This window comes from Rutidosis leptorrhynchoides, chromosome 5 (genome assembly GCF_046630445.1).
Source record: "Rutidosis leptorrhynchoides isolate AG116_Rl617_1_P2 chromosome 5, CSIRO_AGI_Rlap_v1, whole genome shotgun sequence".
Classification (NCBI taxonomy): Eukaryota; Viridiplantae; Streptophyta; class Magnoliopsida; order Asterales; family Asteraceae; genus Rutidosis; species Rutidosis leptorrhynchoides.
This window is the reverse complement of record NC_092337.1, coordinates 239,550,826-239,574,112: the sequence shown is the minus strand read 5'-3', so window position 1 is coordinate 239,574,112 and position 23,287 is coordinate 239,550,826.

Below are 23,287 nucleotides of genomic sequence, written 5' to 3'. Positions count from 1 at the left end.
ATATTATTATAAAAATATCAATATTTATAATTACTAAGATGACATTATGATAAAACGATAATTCTAATTATGATAACTTTAATATTTACGATAATTTTTAATATTATCTTTAAAATAATAATTCTATTTAAAATAATAATAATAATAATGATATTTTATAGTAACAATGACATTTCTATTAAAATGATAATTTTTGTTAAAATGATAGTTTTAATACTAACGATACTTTTAATAATAATAGTAATGATAAAAATAATAAGAACGATAATTTTATCTAAATCAATATCTTATAATATTTTAATTTCATCATGATACTCTTACTCATTATTTCCTAATCGTTTTGTTTAATAGCTTTTAATCGTCTTTTATATCGTGTTCATAATAATGATAATAATAGTAATCAAAATAATTAGGTGTTACCAATATTTGTTTTAATTACACTTATATTAATAATGATAGTTACTATAACATTATTAACGATAATACTAATAATTATCTTAATGATAATATAGTAATAATAATAATAACAATAACAATAACCATTTTTAAATAATGATATATATATATATATTAATAATGATAATAATAATAATAATAATACTAATAATAATAATAATAATAATAATAATAATAATTGGATAATAATAATAATACTAATTATAACTTTAACGATAATAACGATAGTAATAATAAAAAAAAATAACAATTTTTAATGATAAATCCCTTTTATTGATAAAGATAATAATAATGATAATAATAAGATAAAACTAGAACGACGATAAAAAAACGACGATAATAATAATCATTTTTAATAAAAATATCGAAAATTCAATTGATTATAACTTCTAATCCGTTCATCGAAACCATTCGATATCTAAAGGAAAAGTTCTTAATTTTTCGCTAGCTTTCCAAGGACATGCATATCTTATACCTTATCTCAACCGCAAGTGTAACTAATTCAATATTCAACCTAACCTGTCTAATGGCAATATCAAAAGTACAAGCATGCATAATCCTGAATATTCGAGCACTAGTCAGGGATACACTATTAGTATGTAAAAGTTAAATTATGAGTACTCATGTATCAATATTGAGATTCAATATTGCAGGAAAGGTACGTAGACGCAACGGAAATGATAAATATTATATTGACCTCACGAGCATACCCATGAACCATACTCAATCACCTCCATAGCTATAACCCATAATTTCCTTAATCCTATCCTACTCGAAAAACAATTTCGAAATCACTTGGACAGCACTCCGTCGTAATATTTTATGTATACTAATAATATCTTGAAATAATACGGAGTAAATATATATGTACATCGATTGAGAGAGTTTAGAGAAAAATATTTTCAAGTTTCTATGAAATAATGAAACCTATTGAATTCTATTTATAATAGATTTTTGAATTATTAAAGTGAATTATTAAAGTATGAATTATTAAAGTGAATTATTAAAGTATGAATTATTAAAGTGAATTATTAAAGTATGAATTATTAAAGTGAATTATTAAAGTATGAATTATTAAAGTGAATTATTAAAGTTAAAGTAAAGTAAAAATAAAGTAAAGGTAAAGTTTAAGTATAGTAAAAGTATAAAATTATGTACGTATAATACGCGTATAAATATATATAATATTAATTTAAATCGTTATATATATTTAATAAAATAAAATATAAATATCGTTATCTTTATCATACTAGTTAAGTAATGAGTTGTAAAAAGTGATTCTAGATATTTATAAAAGTTATATACGTTTTAATAATAAAGTTCTTTTTAAATTGAAAACGTTTTTGTACGTTTGAAACTAAATAGATCAATCGAGTCTTTATGAGATTCAATCTTCCACTATCCTTTGTCTAGTTCTCAATGATTGACAATTTATTCTTATTTATAAATCACTTTACCATTTTTCAAATATTGTTAAAATGGAAAGATTTCTCAAATCAACGTGGGCCTTTCAACAGAGACTTGTAATCATAATTCAATATATCTGATAATTCAATCATTTGATCTTATCTTCTAATTTCATTGATAAACATTTTGAAACAGATACAATCATATAAAGTATTTAATCTAATATTTTGTTTACGTTTCAAGTTATAATATATATACACATATACATATATAATCATATTCGTTTAATGGTTCGTGAATCGTTGGAACTTGGTCGAGGTTGAATGAATGTATGAACATAGTTTAAAATTCTTGAAATTTAACTTAACAAATATTGCTTATCGTGTCGGAAACATATAAAGATTAAAGTTTAAATTTGGTTGGAAATTTCCGGGTTGTCACAGTACCTACCCGTTAAAGAAATTTCGTCCCGAAATTTGAGTGGAAAGGTCGTGAATGATAATAAGTGTGTTTTCTTGATGCATACGGGCTGAAAATTAGAGTTTTATCATCAACGAATAATTTGGATGAACAATCCATTTATATGAAGAGTACGAATGAAGCTAACATAGAAGAGTGAAATGAGAAAGTGTAGATTCATCTTATCATTTGACGTAGATATGATTGATTCCCAGATTTCAAGGAATTTGAAGAAAATCTTCTTAATAAGATTTGACTCTCCGGTAATCAAGAGAATTAGGATCCGCTTTAAATACGATCGTCCATTTTAATTGTTCTGTCAGAGATTTTCTTATAAATTCACCTCCTTCGTTTCCTTATAACTCACACCTTCTGTTGATGCATTTTATGCAAGTCCCTAGACATCTACCCACGTCCATTGTAGGTACAACAGTTTACAGGCCACCATGATTGCTCGTTATTATCCTATCCGTGTTTGTATGTGGTTACAGGAACTGCAGGAACGAGAATTAGATGTTTAACTATGTTAGACTTAGTCAGACGTACGAGTGAAGCCTTACTAGTACGGCTGACAGGCTCATACGCACGGTTGATGCTGAGCTAAGTCACAATTACAACCTAAATGAGAAGACACGAGTGAGTGATCACCCGTACGGCTGATGAAGCCAACTCGTACGTGTGATGAATGAATCGTATGGGTGAGTCAACAGCAGGGGTATATAAAGTCTTATGTTCTTCATTTTAGGTTAAGCCTCTCATTTGTTACACACACTCAGATCTAGTAAGCTCCTCCGATTCTCTCTCAGTCCAAATCACCCAGGTGGTGAATAATAGCTCTAGATGTTGATCTAATCACACTTGATTTAGTTGTGGTTTGACTAAATTAATCAAATAAAAAAAAACTTAACCTATTCACTAGAGGGTTTGATTCACTTATTCCGCCATTGTGTGAGTTAAATCTATTGATTTCTAAGTTCCTAGTCATGTTTCATCACCTTCTATTCTTTCCCCCCTCAACTCATATTTTAAAGTATTCATCAATATGCTCCATCCAGTTCTGATTCTCGATATACTTCTAACTTTCATATCGGTCATTCTTCTTTTTCATCTATTGCCGGAAGAATCTATTTACTTCTACTATACTCTTGGGTTTATAGTGTTTCTAGTTCTCCCGTGTCTTTATATTGCTATATGCACCGATATATATGGTTTATAATTTCTGGTTTGTCGTTGGGATTTATATGTTCCCTTATATTTCAAAGTCTCTGCTTCTGTCTTCTATAATCATTATCATTCACAGTTAATGCTCTCTTTTATTTGCTGCAATTTATACCCCAATTTCTATTTCGAAGTTTTGTCCTTTCGTTTCTTCTTCTTGCGATTAAGCACCGCTTGTAATGGTCCAGAATTCACTGATATGAATTTCGGAATGAACATTGTTAATGTTCTAGGAAGGAAATTGTGATGGCACGATCTTGACTTGTCAAATTACTAGAATACCTTGGAAAAGGCCGAATCATCAAGAAATATTTTCTTGATATTTTAGAGGTTAAATAGAATACAAGAGTGGTATAACATGGCACATGATGATGTTATGATCTGTGAATCATCACGTTCCATTTAGAAACTCAGCATGACTTACTGTAATATAATCACATTGATCAAGTGTCATTATATTATACTAATTCATGCTTCAGTTCCCAACATTACTTCAAAATATTCCTATTTTAAACTTGAATGTTTCAGAATTTAGAAACTAAAATAGTTTCTTTTATAATGTAATACAGATAGCGCGAAGAGGTAAATGATTTCAAATAAGAAAAATTAAGAAAATATCTTCAGAAATATGGAGGATATTTATAATGAAAGATATGATGATATTTTAGAATTTCTAATATCAGAGGATGATGAAGAATATTGTCCGCAGGGATTTAGAGTCAGGAGCAAGGTATTCGTTAATGACTTCAGCAGGTACTGAATCATTTGGATCCTTTCAAGTCAGGTCCAGTCTTTGTAATTTGTCCACAGCCTCCTTCCTACTTTGCTCAATCCATTTTCCAGTTCCAAAACTTCTCTTTTCTGCGCTTTTCTAGCACACTTCATCATTATAATCCAGCTTTTACCGTTTAAAGTCGTTTATAGTTTTCGCTGCTTTATCAGCAATTTTTTTTCTCCATTTTCGGAGAACCAATTCGTAGTTCGGAGTGTTTTTCAGAAACTTCACATTCAAATTAAGTCCAGAAGATAGACGTTATATATACACATATAACTGTTGGCATAGACATCCTGCGAGATTTCAAAATACTGATTGCTAATTCCCAATGATTCGTATGGCAATTCTCATTACAAGATGCGAATGAGTAAATGATGGGGTTTCAATGAATAATTATAATGACTTTTTGGAGAGGCTAAAGTCAAAGGGTAATGAAGTTGTTGGTACATCTGCTAATAATGTAGTGGAATGTAAAAGGTTCCCTGGTAACGATGGTGTATATCTCAAGGTTATAATAAGGTTAGTCTGACTGAAAAGTCGAAGTTGATTTGCTGGAGCTGTGACAAAACTGGCTACTTTGAATAGGAGTCGCAAAGTTATTTTTGCTAATAAATGCCAAAGAATCTGACGCGGATACGTTGTTTAAACTTTTACTTTGGTTTCAAGAGTTTTTCGGGTACATAACTGTGGGTAACATGTGGTTGGATCATCATCTCGATTGCTCATCATTCGAAGTGTCTTCAGAAATTTTCGAAGGGTTTGAACACAGATTGTAATCGTTAACATACATTTGATGTTCTAACACAGTTTTGAAGTCAAAATATAGCTTGTGAAAGATGTAAGGATCTAAGAGTGATGATTTTGGTCATATCTCAAGTTGAATTTTGAGATTTCAAAATCAGAATATGTAATTAAATTTTGAATGAGTATGGTTGTTTTGATTTCTATAAAAGAATGTATATTGTTGTGAAAGTAGGGAGTATAATGGATGATTTGCTGAATCAAATTCGAAGAATGTAACATATTAATTGTGAATTTATATATCTCTCGGGTATTACCTACCCGTTAAAAAAAAAATTTCACAATTAATATTTTGTACAAAAGAATTTTATTACAGTCTTTATAAAAATATATATATGTATATTTTCTTCGGATGTAAGATAGATTTAATGAGTTAATGTTAAATTAAACTCATTTGATTTACGGTTGAAACTAGAATTGAATAATCACTAAAGGCTTTAAAAAGTACATAACTTTTACGCAGTATTTCTTTAATGACATTAAAATTATGAATCAATACTTCGTTATTTGTTGATGTATGATGTTCGATTCGTGGAATTCTTGTGAATTTGGAAAAGTACGAATGATGTTATCTGAAAAGTTTCGGGTACATCGATGATGAAAGTGTAAAATCAAATATATACTTGATTTATTATAAATTGGAATTTGTTGAATTGCGACAGAGATTGTAGTTAACGCTGGTTAAGTTGCGGCCGAAGGACGTACATTATTGCATATTTATAATATGAATTAACCGAGTAGTTAAGATTCACACACAATAGCTTAACACGGAAAGATTTATTTCAAAATATATATACATATATATATATATATATATATATATATATATATATATATATATATATATATAATATACATATAATTTCTTCAGAGGGAATGAGTTAATTCTTCATAACTCGTTGATACAATATACACGTTATTGATTCGTAATGATGTCCACAGTGATTCTTGAACTGACGGAGTTTGTGATGTTATCGGTGTTGTTGATTCGGATGTTGACTGTACTGACGATGCTGGTAACGCTGACGGTACTGTTGATGCTGTTGGTAAAGCAAATTTAGCTTGTTAATCACACACCGTTTTTGTCAGGGTTTCTACTCTTCCTTCTATCATTTTGTTTCGCTTAACTTATTTATGGTTAGGGCTAGATTAGATAATCTCTAAGACTTTAGAGATTACATAATCGCCGCTGAATGTTAATCCAATGAAGTTATGAATTAATACTTCATCAGTTATTGTTGTTGGTACTCCTTGGTATCTATGATACGTATGACGTTGATGCTCGTGGGACAGATTGTGAAGTTGAGGTTTACGACGCGGTTGTGGTTGGAGTTGGTAATGGTACTATTTGCGTTGATGATGGTGGTACTGGTTATGCTGCTGCTGGTGTTTGTAATCTCTGCACCATATTCTCCAAAGCCACTACCCGAACGCGAAGCTCGTTGACTTCTTCTATTACACCGGGGTGATTGTCGGTTCGGACGAGCGGATAAATAAAATCTAAAATTTGATGTAATATATAATCGTGACGAGATACTCTGGAAATGAGCGAGAAAATGGTGTTTCGGACAGGTTCGCCGGTAAGTGCTTCAGGTTCTTCGTCAAGAGGGCAATGTGGTGGATGGAAGGAATCACATTCTTCTTGTCTCCAATGATTGAGGAGGCTACGAACCCATCCCCAATTCATCCAGAATAGGTGATGACTGATTGGTTTATCTATTCCGGTCACACTTCTTTCGGAGCTTGAATGGGATTCCATTTCGGAATCTGAGTGACTTGAACTGATGACGAGTTCCATTTCGTACGATTGGATAAAGGATTTTTTTTTCCGATATGAAATGATTTTGGCTAACGGATGGTATTCTAATTACATAGAATATATATATATATATATATATATATATATATATATATATATATATATATATATATATATATATATATATATATATATATATATATATATATATATATATATATATATATATATAGATCAAAAGATTTCGTAGATTACGGAGGATTTGCGGGATATGTCAGGCAAGTTTAAAGTAACAGATACGATAAGATATGATTTAGCAGATACGCTAAGATATGAATTGTGTCTATACACTACTCATGCAATTAATGTAGCAAGACGTGTCTAAACTAGTAATGATAAGCAGGTAATTTCCTAAGAATGATAAGCAGATGATTTCCGACTAAAAATGATAAGCAAAACTTTTGACATGCAGACACGGTCGAAGTCCAGACTCACTAATGCATCCTAACGACTTATCAGTTAGACACACTAATGCAGACATGGTTCGCTAAGACCACCGCTCTGATACCAACTGAAAGGACCCGTTCATATACATTATAAACAATTCACAATAGTTGATTACATTGCGAGGTATTTGACCTCTATATGATACATTTTACAAACATTGCATTCGTTTTTAAAAGACAAACCTTCTTTACATCGAAAATTGACAGGCATGCATACCATTTCATAATATCCACTATCCAACTATAAATTGATTTAATAATAATCTTTGATGAACTCAATGACTCGAATGCAACGTTCTTCGAAATATGCTATGAAAGACTCCAAGTAATATCTTTAAAATGAGCAAATGCACAGCGGAAGATTTCTTTAACACCTGAGAATAAACATGCTTTAAAGTGTCAACCAAAAGGTTGGTGAGTTCATTAGTTTATCATAATCATTTATTTCCATCATTTTAATAGACCACAAGAATTTCATTTCCAGTTCTCATAAATATACGTCCCATGCATAGAGACAAAAATAATCATTCATATGGTGAACACCTGGTAATCGACATTAACTAGATACATATAAGAATATCCCCATCATTCCGGGATCCTCCTTCGGACATGATATAAATTTCGAAGTACTAAAGCATCCGGTACTTTGGATGGGGTTTGTTAGGCCCAATAGATCTATCTTTAGGATTCGCGTCAATTAGGGTGTCTGTTCCCTAATTCTTAGATTACCAGACTTAATAAAAGGGGCATATTCGATTTCGATAATTCAACCATATAATGTAGTTTCGTTTACTTGTGTCTATTTTGTAAAACATTTATAAAAGAAGCGCATGTATTCTCAGTCCCAAAAATATATATTGCAAAAGCATTTAAAAAGAGAGTAATGAAACTCACGCTTATAAATATTGTAAAACAGTTATTAAAACAGTGCATGTATTCTCAGCCCAAAAATGTAATGAGTAAAAGGGAGCAAATGAAACTCACGCTTATAAATATTGTAAAACAGTTATTAAAACAGTGCAAGTATTCTCAGCCCAAAAATGTAATGAGTAAAAGGGAGCAAATGAAACTCACCATACTGTATTTCGTAGTAAAAATACATATAACGTCATTGAACAAGTGCAAGGTTGGCCTCGGATTCACGAACCTAAATTAATTATATATAATTATGTGTTGGTCAATATTTGTCTAACAAATTAGGTCAAGTCATAGTGTACCACAATCCTAATGCTCGAGACTAATATGCAAAAGTCAACAAAAGTAAATTTGACTCAAAATAATTTCCAAAAATCTATACATGATTAATATATAGTTTAAATATCGTCGTTTTATATTTTTAAATATTTTTAAAAGATTTATTAGAGTAATAATATAATTTATTTATTAATAAATAAAATTTTATATTAAATTTATGTAATAAAATATACTTTTATATATGTTAAGTAATAAAATTTATAGGGTTCATTTAGTATCATAAAGATAATTTGATAGGTATTATTAAAGTAAGTTATTACACGTAGTAAAATATGTTTGTATCACATATTTATTTGATAAAATAATATCTATAATGATAGTAAGTAAAAGTTGTATTATTTTGTAATAATAATTATTATTATAAAAAATATATTATTATAAAAATATCAATATTTATAATTACTAAGATGACATTATGATAAAACGATAATTCTAATTATGATAACTTTAATATTTACGATAATTTTTAATATTATCTTTAAAATAATAATTCTATTTAAAATAATAATAATAATAATAATAATAATAATAATGATATTTTATAGTAACAATGACATTTCTATTAAAATGATAATTTTTGTTAAAATGATAGTTTTAATACTAACGATACTTTTAATAATAATAGTAATGATAAAAATAATAAGAACGATAATTTTATCTAAATCAATATCTTATAATATTTTAATTTCATCATGATACTCTTACTCATTATTTCCTAATCGTTTCGTTTAATAGCTTTTAATCGTCTTTTATATCGTATTCATAATAATGATAATAATAGTAATCAAAATAATTAGGTGTTACCAATATTTTTTTAATTACACTTATATTAATAATGATAGTTACTATAACATTATTAACAATAATACTAATAATTATCTTAATGATAATATAGTAATAATAATAATAACAATAACAATAACCATTTTTAAATAATGATATATATATATATATATATTAATAATGATAATAATAATAATAATAATACTAATAATAATAATAATAATAATAATAATAATTGGATAATAATAATAATACTAATTATAACTTTAACGATAATAACGATAGTAATAATAAAAAAAAAATAACAATTTTTAATGATAAATCCCTTTTATTGATAAAGATAATAATAATGATAATAATAAGATAAAACTAGAACGACGATAAAAAAACGACGATAATAATAATCATTTTTAATAAAAATATCGAAAATTCAATTGATTATAACTTCTAATCCGTTCATCGAAACCATTCGATATCTAAAGGAAAAGTTCTTAATTTTTCGCTAGCTTTCCAAGGACATGCATATCTTATACCTTATCTCAACCGCAAGTGTAACTAATTCAATATTCAACCTAACCTGTCTAACGGCAATATCAAAAGTACAAGCATGCATAATCCTAAATATTCGAGCACTAGTCAGGGATACACTATTAGTATGTAAAAGTTAAATTATGAGTACTCACGTATCAATATTGAGATTCAATATTGCAGGAAAGGTACGTAGACGCAACGGAAATGATAAATACTATATTGACCTCACGAGCATACCCATGAACCATACTCAATCACCTCCATAGCTATAACCCATAATTTCCTTAATCCTATCCTACTCGAAAAACAATTTCGAAATCACTCGGACAGCACTCCGTCGTAATATTTTATGTATACTAATAATATCTTGAAATAATACGGAGTAAATATATATGTACATCGATTGAGAGAGTTTAGAGAAAAATATTTTCAAGTTTCTATGAAATAATAAAACCTATTGAATTCTATTTATAATAGATTTTTGAATTATTAAAGTGAATTATTAAAGTATGAATTATTAAAGTGAATTATTAAAGTATGAATTATTAAAGTGAATTATTAAAGTATGAATTATTAAAGTGAATTATTAAAGTATGAATTATTAAAGTGAATTATTAAAGTTAAAGTAAAGTAAAAATAAAGTAAAGGTAAAGTTTAAGTATAGTAAAAGTATAAAATTATGTACGTATAATACGCGTATAAATATATATAATATTAATTTAAATCGTTATATATATTTAATAAAATAAAATATAAATATCGTTATCTTTATCATACTAGTTAAGTAATGAGTTGTCAAAAGTGATTCTAGATATTTAAAAAAGTTATATACGTTTTAATAATAAAGTTCTTTTTAAATTGAAAACGTTTTTGTACGTTTGAAACAAAATAGATCAATCGAGTCTTTATGAGATTCAATCTTCCACTATCATTTGTCTAGTTCTCAATGATTGACAATTTATTCTTATTTATAAATCACTTTACCATTTTTCAAATATTGTTAAAATGGAAAGATTTCTCAAATCAACGTGGGCATTTCAACAGAGACTTGTAATCATAATTCAATATATATGATAATTCAATCATTTGATCTTATCTTCTAATTTCATTGATAAACATTTTGAAATAGATACAATCATATAAAGTATTTAATCTAATATTTTGTTTACGTTTCAAGTTATAATATATATACACATATACATATATAATCATATTCGTTTAATGGTTCGTGAATCGTTGGAACTTGGTCGAGGTTGAATGAATGTATGAACATAGTTTAAAATTCTTGAAATTTAACTTAACAAATATTTCTTATCGTGTCGGAAACATATAAAGATTAAAGTTTAAATTTGGTTGGAAATTTCCGGGTTATCACACGTAGTCAACTCAACCATTGGAGACAAGAAGAAGGTGATCCCTTCCATCTACCACATTGCCCTCTTGGCAATGAACCTGAAGCACTTACCGGCGAACCTGTTCGAGACACCATTTTCTCACTCATTGCTAGAGTATCTCATCATGATTATATAATATCCCATATTGCAAATCTTATTCATCCGCTCGTTCCAACCGCCAATCATCCCGGTGTACTAGCAGAAATTAACGAACTTCGCGCCCAAGTAGTGGCTTTGGAACACATGGTGCAAGGATTACAAACACCATCAGCAGCACCAGCAGCATAACCAATACTGCCAGTAACATCCACATCGCAAGCCTCAATACCACAAGCTTCAGCAGCATCACCAGCAGTTACCGGCAGCATCATCCGTATCAACAATATCGTCAGCACCACCATCACCGTCAGTGCTATCAGCATCATCAGCACTAGCAGCATCTATAACATCACAAGTTCTGTCTGTTTAAGAATCGCCGTGGACGTCATCATTGATCAACAACGAGTATTTTGTATCAACGAGTTACGAAGTATTAACTCATTCTTCTAAAGAAATTATATATATATATATATATATATATATATATATATATATATATATATATATATATATATATATATATATATATATATATATATATATATATATATATATATATATATATATATATATATATATATATATATATATATATTTTATATATATGAATGCTGAAACTATAAAAATATTTCGTACTAAGCTATTGAATATGAATTGAAAAAGGGTAGATACTACTCAGTTAAATTCATATTACTAATATGCTATGATGTACATCCTTCGTTAACAACCTAACCATCGTAACTACAATCTTTGATTCAATTAAATGAATTCAGTTTCATAATAAACCAAGTGTATCATTCAATAACATGTTTGATTTTACACTTTCATCACAATGTACTCGAAACTTACTGGAAAACAACATTCGTATCTTGTGAAGTTAGCAAGAGTTCTATGAGCATCAGCATAATTCAGTAAGGAAATATCTATAAGAATAAATATTGAAGTATTGATTACATTAGCGAAATACTCCGCGAAGATTATGTAATCTCTAATGTTTTAGAGATTATTCTTTACTAATCCAAGCCGAAAATCAAATGATCTTAATATGATATTAACTCATTAAATCTATATTACATCTGAAGAAAATATGCATACATATATTTTCATAAAGACTGTAATGAAAAATTCTTGTTCAAAATATTATTTGTGACATTTTTTTAACGGGTAGGTAATACCCCAGAGATATATAAATGCACACTTAATATATTACATTCTTCGATTCTAATTCAGTAAATCATCAACTATACTCCTTATTTTCACAACAGTATACCTTCTTTTATAAGAAATTAAAACAACCATACTCATTCAAATTCAATCACCTATTCTGATTTTTGAAATCTCAGAATGCAACTCGAGATATAAGCAAAACCATCACTCTTAGATCCTTACATTTTTTCAAAGCTATACTTTGACTTCAAAACTGTGATAGAACATCACTTTTAATTGTAACACTTAAAAGGATACGAGAATTAATCGAGATTTATGACGAATTTATCCTTTGGATATTGACAATGACAAGCTGCATTTAAAACGCTTCGAAATTTCGGAAGACACTTCAAATAACGAACAATCGAGATGATGATCCAATCACACGTTACCCGAAGTCTTGTACCTGAAAAACTCTCGAACCCAAAGTTATAGTTTAACACGTACCCGCGTTGAATTCTTTAGCATTTATTAGCAAAAACAACCTTACGATTCTTTTCAAAGTAGCCAGTTTTGTCACAGCTCCAACAAGTCAAATTCGACTTTTCAGTAAAACTAATTTTATTATAACTTCGATAGATACACTGCCCTTTCACCATCGTTACTGGGAAACATTTCATATCTCACCACATTAGCAGTAAACTTATCAACAGCTTCATTAACCTTTGACTTAAACCTCTCCGAAAAGTCACTATACTTATTCATTGAAACTCCATCTCTTACTCATCCACATCTTGCAACAAGAATTGCCATATCAATTATTGAAAATCAGCAATCAGTATTTTGAATTTCGCAGCAATTTTACGCCAACAGTTATATGTATATATATAACGTCTACCTCCAAGACTTACATACTTCGAATGTGAAGTTTCTGAAAAACATCTCGAACTACGAATAGTTCTCGAAATGCTGATGAAGCAGCAAAAACTGTAAACGACTTTAACAGTCAAAAGTTTGATGATAAAGAATGGTATGGTGGTAAAGCTGAGAAGAAGAGAAGGTTTGGAACTGGAAAACGGATTGAGCAGTCCATGAAGGAGACTGTGGATAAATCACAAGGACGAAATCTACCTTTAAAAGATCCAAATGATTCAGTGTCTGCTGAAATCGTTAGCGAACACCTTACTTCTTATTCTAAACCTTCACAGATAAATATTCTTCATAATCATCATATCTTGAACATTCTAAGATATCATCGTATCTTTCATTATAAATATCTTCGATATTTATGAAGATATTTTCATAATTATTCCTATCTGAAACCATTTATTTCTTCGCAATATCTGCATAAAAGAAACTGTGTTAGTTTCTAAATTCTGAAAAATCTAAATTTAAAATATGAATGTTTTGAAGTAGTGTTGGGAACTGAAGCATGAGTTAGCATAATATAATGACACTTGATCAACGTGATTATATTAAAGTAATTCATGCTGAGTTTCTAATGAAATGTGATGATTCACAGACCATACCATTATCATGTGCCATTTACACAACTCTTACATTCTACCCAATCTCCAAACATATTAAGAACATGCCTTCTTGATAGTTCTATCTTTTCGGACATTCTGAATTTTTTTTTTCAAAATCAAGATCGTGCCATTACGATTTCTTTCTTAGAACATTAACAATGTTCATTCCGAAATTCATATCTACAAATTCTGGACCATTACAAGCGGTGCTTAATCACAAGAAGAAGAAACGAAAGGACAAAACTCTGAAATAGAAATTGGGGTATAAATCGCAGAAAATAGGAGAGAGCATTAACCGTAGATGACAATGATTATAGAAGACAGAAGCAGGGACATCGAAGTATAAAGGAAGATATAAAACTCAACAACCACCCAGAAATTATAAACCGTATATGTCGATGCATATAGCAATATAAAGGCACGGGAGGACTAGAAACACTATAAACCCAAGAGTATAATAGAAGTAAATAGATTCTTCTGGCAGTAGATGAAAGAAAAGAATGACAGATATGAAAGTTAAGAGTATATCAAGGATCAGAATGGGATGGAGCATATTGACAAATGTTTTTAAAGTATGAATTGAGGAGAAAGAATAGAAGATGTGAGATATGGAAGATAAGGAAAAGAAGGGGGTGGATTTATAGTGAAAAATCCGACAGAGGAATCAAAACAGATTATTGCATTTAATCAAAGGAAATCCTGATTTCCTTAATTGTCAAAGAACCAAATCCTATTATGAAGATTTTCTTTAAATCCATTGATTTCCGGAAATCAATCATAACTACATCATCGGTTAAAACGATTCTACATTTACTCATTTCACTCTTTTGCGATAGCTTCACTTATACTCTTTGCGAAATCAAATTGTTTTATCTATATTACTCAATGATGATAAAACTCTATTTATCAACTCATATTCGTCATGAAAACATTTTTATAGTTAGCCATGACGACCTCGATCAAATTTCGGGACGAAATTTCTTTAACGGGTAGGTACTGTGACGACCCGGAAATTTCCGACCAAATTTAAACTTAACCTTTATATGTTTCCGACACGATAAGCAGAATTTGTAATGTTGAATCTCAAAAAGTTTGGAACTAGATTCATGTAATCAATTACCCTTTGACCGTGTTCGACGATTCACGAACAATTATGTGTATATAGATATGTATATATAATATATAATATTAACTGAAAGCATTAACAAAGTATTAGATATATGATACTTTATATGAACGTATTTGTTTCGATATAATTATCGACATAATTAAGAGATAATATCAAATGATTGAATTATCAGATACATTATGATATGATTACGGGCCAATGTTATGAGGTCCACTGTGATTTAAGAAATCTATTCTTTTTGACAATATTCGAAAAATGGTAAGGTGATCTATAAGTAAGAACGTGGAGTGTAAATAACTTAGATGTTGGATATCAACAAGTTAAGTAACTTGACATTTTTCATTAAGATGATTTCATACGTTTATTAAACCTTTGGACTTTATCCCATGCTTCACCAACAGACTATAATTTAAAAACTTGAAACCTATTATGAATATATATAATTATGCTTTTCTAAATTTTTTTATGATATAACGATTTAAATTAATATTAAATATATTTATACGCGTATTATACGTACATAGTTTTATACTTTTACTATACTTTAACTTTACCTTTACTTTACTTTTACTTTACTTTAACTTTAATAATTCATACTTTAATAATTCACTTTAATAATTCATACTTTAATAATTCACTTTAATAATTCAAAATTTTATTATAAATAGAATTCAATAGGTTTCATTATTTCATAAAAACTTGAAAATATATTTCTCTAAACTCTCTCAATCGAATTACATATATATATTTACTTAGTATTATTTCAAGATATTATTAGTATACATAAAATACTACGACGGAGTTATATTCAGACGATTTCAAAATAAGTTTTCAAACGGGATAGAGCTAAGGAAATTATGGGTTATAGCTATGGAGGTTATGGGTATTGTTCGAGGGTATTGCTCGTGAGGTCAACCTAACGTTTATCATTTTCGTTGCGTCTACGTACTTTCCTGCAATATTGAATCACAATATTGATACGTGAGCATTCATATCTTATCTTTTATATATTAATAGTGTATCCCTGACTAGTACTCGAGTATATATGATTATGCATGTTTGTATGCTTAGTTTCGTCGTTAAATAGTTTATGATAAATCACGAATTTGATACATATGCTACTGAGATAAGGTATATGATATGCATGTCATTGAAAAGCTAAAGAAAAATTAATAACTTTTCATTTAGAAATCATGTGGGTTTGATGAAAGGATTAAAAGATATGGTCAACTGAATTATTATTAATTTTAATATTATTATTAAAACGATTATTATAATTGTTATCAGTTGATGTTATTACTAAAATTATCTTTATTACTAAAAATTAATATTTTTATTGAAACTATCATTTTATTATTTTTATCATTATTATTATTATCAATATTATTTTATCAAATAAATAAGCGTACAAAGATATTTTTACCACACGTAATATAATTACATTAATAATACATACCACTATATTTTTATGATATTAAGTGAATTTTATAAATTTTATTACTTGAGATATATAAAAGTATATTTTTATCATATATGAATTTAAATATAAATTTTTATTTATTAATAAATGACTTGTATTATTTAGTATAATAAGATCTGATAAATATATTTAAATATATAAAACGACTATATATAACTTATATAATAAACATGTATAGATTTTGGAAGTCATTTTGGGTCGAGTTGACTTTTGTTGACTTTTGCATGTCGGTCTCGAACATTAGGATTGTGATACACTACGACTTAACCTAAATTGTTAGACAGATATTGACCAACATATAAATATATATACTTAATATAGGTTCGTGAATTCGAGACAAACCCTGCACTTGTTCAGTGCCGTCATATACATAATTGCTAAGAAATACAGTATTGTGAGTTTCATTTGCTCCCTTTTTAATTGCTTTTGCAATATATATTTTTGGGCTGAGAATACATGCGCTGTTTTATAAATGTTTTACGAAATAGGCACAAGTACTAAAACAAATTCTACGTGGGTTTAAACCAGAAATATACCCTTAGCTTGGTAACATTAAACTACTTGTCTCTGTACGGTAGGCGCGAATCCTAAAGATAGATCTATTAGGCCTGACAAACCCCATCCTGACTATGGGATGCTTTAGTACTTCGAAGTTATATTAAACACACCTGACCTGGTGTACTTCAGAGGGTAAAACATGAACGTTAAGGCTTGTTACCGGGTGCCTACAACTTATAGAGTACTTTTATACACTTGCGAGTGTATATATATTTATAAACGAAAATCTTGTGGTCTATTACTATTATGGAAATGATTGATTATAATAAACTAATGAACTCACCAACCTTTTGGTTGACACTTTAAAGCATGTTTATTCTCAGGTATTAAAGAAATCTTCCGCTGTGCATTAGCTCATTTTAAGGATATTACTTGGAGTCATTCATGACATACTTTGAAAGACGTTGCATTCAAGTCGTTGAGTTCATCAAGATTAATATTAAGTCAATTATAGTTGGATGTAATATGAAATGGTATGCATGCCGTCAATTTTTGATGTAAAGAAAGTTTGTCTTTTAAAAACAAATGCAATATTTGTAAAACGTATCATATAGAGGTCAAATACCTCGCGATGTAATCAACTATTGTGAATCGTTTATAATGTATATGAACGGGTCCTTTCAAATATATAATCTCTAAAACATTTGAGATTACCTAATCGCTAAGTCGAACGAAGATAAATGATATAGAACAGATATGTAAAATGATGATTATGCTTGAGGCATAGATTGTGATGTTGATGCATGTGCTGCAAATGTTGTTGTTGGTAGTATTGGTGTTACCGGTGCTGTTGCTGAAGCTGGTAGGTTTTGCACCATGTTTTCTAAATTGATTACTCGAGCGCGAATTTTGTTGACTTCTTCCATTATTCTGGGATGATTGTCGGTCGATACAAGTGAATGAATAAGGTTTAGAATTTGGGATATCATATAATCATTGCGAGATATCCTGGAAATGAGAGAGAAAATGGTATTATGAACAGTTTCGCCGGTAAGTTTTTCAGGTTCTTCGCCAAGAGGAAAAAATTGTGGATGAAAGGAATCGCCTTCTTCTTGTCTCCAATGACTAAGTAAGCTACGAAGCCAGCCCTAATTCATCCAGAATAGATGATGGCTAATCGGTTGATCCATTTCGGTTGCACTGCTTTCGGAGCTCAAGTGTGTATCCATGTCGGAATAGCTGTCAGAATCCGAGGAACTTGAACTAGTTGCGAGTTCCATTTCGTACGATTGAATATAGGATTTTTAGAAATGAAATGATTTTCGGCTATCGGATGGTATTCTAATTACATAGAATATCTATATATATAGAACAAAAGATTTTGTAGATTGCGGAGTAATTTACGGAATATGTCAGGCAAAGTTTACAGTATCATATACGCTAAGATATAAATTAGCAGATACGATAAGATATGAATTTTGTCTATACACTATTCATGTAATCAATGCAATAAGATGTGTCCAGACTAAGAATGATAAGCAGGTAAGTTCCGACACGAAATGATAAGCAAAACTTTTGACATGCAGACACGGTCGAAGTCCAGACTCACTAATGCATCCTAACGACTATTAGTTAGACACACTAATGCAGACCTAGTTCGCTAAGACCACCACTCTGATACCACATAAAGCGACCCGTTCTAATCCATCTGGACTAATACATTACATTTGGTTACATCGCGAGGTACTTGACCTCTATATGATACATTTTACAAACATTGCATTCGTTTTAAAAGACAAACTTTCATTTCATTGAAAGTTGACAGGCATGCATACCCTTTCATAATATATCCAAACTATAAATGACTTAATAGTAATCTTGATGAACTCAACGACTCGAATGCAACGTCTTTTGAAATATGTCATGAATGACTCCATGTAATATCTCTAAATGAGCAAATGCACAGCGGAACATTTCTTTCAAACTTGAGAATATACATGCTTTCAAGTGTCAACCGAAAGGTTGGTGAGTTCATTAGTTTGTCAAAAACATTCATTTCCATTATTTTAATAGACCATAAGATTTCATATATTTAATTTGTACACGTAACCCGAGTACAAAATAACACGCGTAACCCGCGAATTAAAAATAATTCATATGGTGAACGCTTGATAACCGACTTAACTTTAATGCATAGAATATCCCCAAACAGAACCTCTCGTCTTTATAATAATAATAATCTCGAAGTACTAAAGCATCCGTACCCCGGATGGGAATTCTCGAGGTCCATAGATCTATCTTTAGGGTTCGCGTCAATTAGGAGCCATACCCATTTCCTAATTATTAGGTTACCAAGCCAAAAAGGGGTGATATTCAATATTCATAATTCAGCCATAGAATGTAGTTTTTGATCACTTGTGTCTATTTCGTAAAACATTAATAAAATTAGCGCATGTATTCTCAGTCCCAAAATATATATATATATATATATATATATATATATATATATATATATATATATATATATATATATATATAAAGGGAGTAATGAAACTCATGATACTGTATTTTGTAGTAAAAATACCCATACGACGATACTGAACAATGTAAGGTTGGCCTCAGATTCACGAACCTATATCATTTTTATATATATCAAAACACATAACGAACATATAATGGTGATCAAACCAGTTTATATATATATATATATATATATATATATATATATATATATATATATATATATATATATATATATATATATATATATATATATATATATATATATTACTTACCTAAATTAATAATGTATTTATTATTTCATATGTTATATGTATATATATATATGTATATATTATTTTTATATGTTATTTTAAAATAATAATTTAGATATTCTTATGATATATGTAAAAATTATATTTTTTTTATATAAACATTTTTTGTTTGCTAAAATAGTAGCTAATGAATTATTTTAAATTGTAACTTAATCATTTTCATATAATAATAATAATAATAATAATAATAATAATAATAATAATAATAATAATAATAATAATAATAATAATAATAATAATAATAATAATAATAATAATAATAATAATATCAACAATAATACTACCTTAAGTGTGTAGCTTCCCTGGTTAACTAAAAAAAATAATGTCATTGCGCAGCCTCGAACCCGTGACCTCTCGTTAAACACAAACACCCCTGACCAGTCGTCTATCTGTTCTTTTCTTATTTAACTTACACTTAAACTCTTTTAACTCGTGTACCAGCCCTTATCTTCTTTAGATTAATCAAGTTTCAAACCCAACAACAAAAGGATTCCGGCCCATCAGTTAAGTTATCTAAGTTCATTTAACAAATACGGCCCAATAGTAGCCTGATGTAAAAAGGGATTCCTGTGGGTTCGACTTGGCGGAAATAAAATTGGAACGATAGAACAAAAAAAATATTACGCAGGCATTCATTATTATCTCATCATCATTACCTCATCATCCATATTCCTCATCTTTGAATCATTAACCTTTATCGACATCATTATAATCGTTATCACCAACATTTTATTCACTTTATCATCATCATCGATATTAATCAACATATTCATACGTACGAAATCAATATTTTGCTTCACTATCTTCTTTGGCGTATTGTTTGGGGTGGTGACTGCTTTGGTGTTCGAAAAAGAAATAAACAGAAGCAGGCGTAGGTAAAAGCTGTTAACAGATAGCGGTTTAGATTGGTGACTCACTGCGACAGCGAGAACCTCTTTTTGGATTCTTTTCGAGCAACTATCAATCAAGGGAGCAGTTTCGTTCGAAGGTAACAGCAAAAAAAATATAATTAACGAAGGGAAAAAGGGAAATAACTATGCAACAGTTTATCAGTTTTGTTGGGTGCGTTTTGGGGTTGTTTGGTTGAAATTGAACATCAAAAAAGTAGCAATAGTACTAGCCTAAAACTTTTGGGTTTGGGTTTGGAAATCGGACCGCTGTTAATTGATTCGGTTCTTAACACTTCGAAAAGCAGCAGTTCTTGAATGATGAATAATATGGTTGTAATTATTAACGGGTAGTCACCATAGGTGGTGATATAATCGATGGTGGTGGGTTTCTTTACATGGTTGACAATTACAGTAAAACATAGTTTAAGTTTTACGATGACTTCATGGTGGGTGTCGAGCAAAAAGAAATACAGAAAACACAAGGTTGCATCTGCAGTAGCTCACGGTGTGGTGTTTGTGATGGAGGTGTTGGGAGGTTGAAGATGAAAGTGGCGATTATGGTGTTGTTGGGTTGTGATGGTTTGACCATAGTGGTGATGAAGTGGTCGTGGTTGTTGAAGACGAAAAAGAAAGACAGGGAGGAGGAGGAGAGAAAGTGAGTGGCGGGTAATGGTGGGCGTTGGTTTCACAAGAGTGATGATGTGTGGTTGTTTCGATGGTTGCAGCATTCCATGATGGGGTTGCTGTTTGATCTTCGTGATAGCAACAGGAGGTTACATCCTCAACTGTTTCAGTCGAACAAAATAAAATAAAAATATACAACCGCAGAAGCAGTTTTGCAGTTGATAGTTGTTTGTTTTGGTGACTGTTCCGAACCAGGAAACACGGGATAATAGCGAACAGAATCATGAAGTAAACAAGCTGTAGTAGTAGCAAAAAAAATATATGATGATAGTTGTATTCGATGTAATCTTTGAGCTTACTGAATAGGAAAGAACAAGGGGGTTGATGGGTTTGTTTTAGAAGGAAGAGTGGACATGCAGTGCATATATATCCTAAGATATGTGTATATATATCATATGTATAAATAATTCAGATTCGATTGTTGAAATAATTCATAAAGTAAACAGTAAACAGAACAGTCTCTAATTTGTATATTCCTACCGACAGTTTTAACACACTGAGTATATCGTGCTCCGTTGAAAATTAGGGGCGTATAAAAGTCTTCAGAAATTTTTAAATTAAATATATTTATTTATTTTGGTCATTAAATTTTTGAAACCTGATCAAAAAAATGCGTCTAATATTTCTTTTTAATTCCAAGTAGTCTGTACGGAGTATTAAAACCCAACTCATCAAAGTAAAAATATTTTTAATAAATCCTAAATTTTATATAACTTAATTATGGATAAACATTTATCTTGATCTCATCATGAATTCGTATTTAGACGTGTTAAATATCAACCTTAAAAATTGACCTGTCATTCGAGCTTGATCCCAACTCATAATTAAATATTTTTAAAATTAATCAAATAGATTCTAAATATATTTTTAATAAAGCTAAAATTTATATAACTCATTTTTGGATCATCGTTTATTTTAAAATCAAATAAGTTTGAATTTAACTTGTTTAAATAACCATCGAATGGTAAACGAGTGCTTCTAACGTTTACTAATAAATTTGAAACCATATACATATACTCAATATACTTTGTCTGAATATATAACATGTTTTATTATATCGTTAGTCATTTACACATTTAATTTTAGTAATTAAATCTTATTTCAAAATATTATATATATATATATATATATATATATATATATATATATATATATATATATATATATATATATATATATATATATATATACATATATATATATATATATATATATATATATATATATATATATATATATAGTTCTATATGCTTATTTATATCTAAAAACAAATAATCGTTCGTGAGTCGTCGGAAATAGTCTAAGGTCAATTGAATATATGAAACATAGTTCCAAAATTTTCGAGACTCAACATTATAGACTTTGCTTATCGTGTCGGAAACATATAAAGATTAAGTTTAAATTTGGTCGGAAATTTCCGGGTTGTCACATTCATGACGCATATGAGCTAGAAATTTGAGTTTTATCATCAGAGAGTAATATGGATAAAACAATTCATTTATGTGAAGAGTACGAGTGAAATGAATAAATGAGGTTCGTTTTAACCGGTGACGTAGTCACGGTTGATTTCCGGAGTTCAAGGGATTTAGAGAAAATCTTCGTAATAAGATTTGATTCTTCGGTAATCAAGGAAATGAGGATCCGCTTTAAATGCG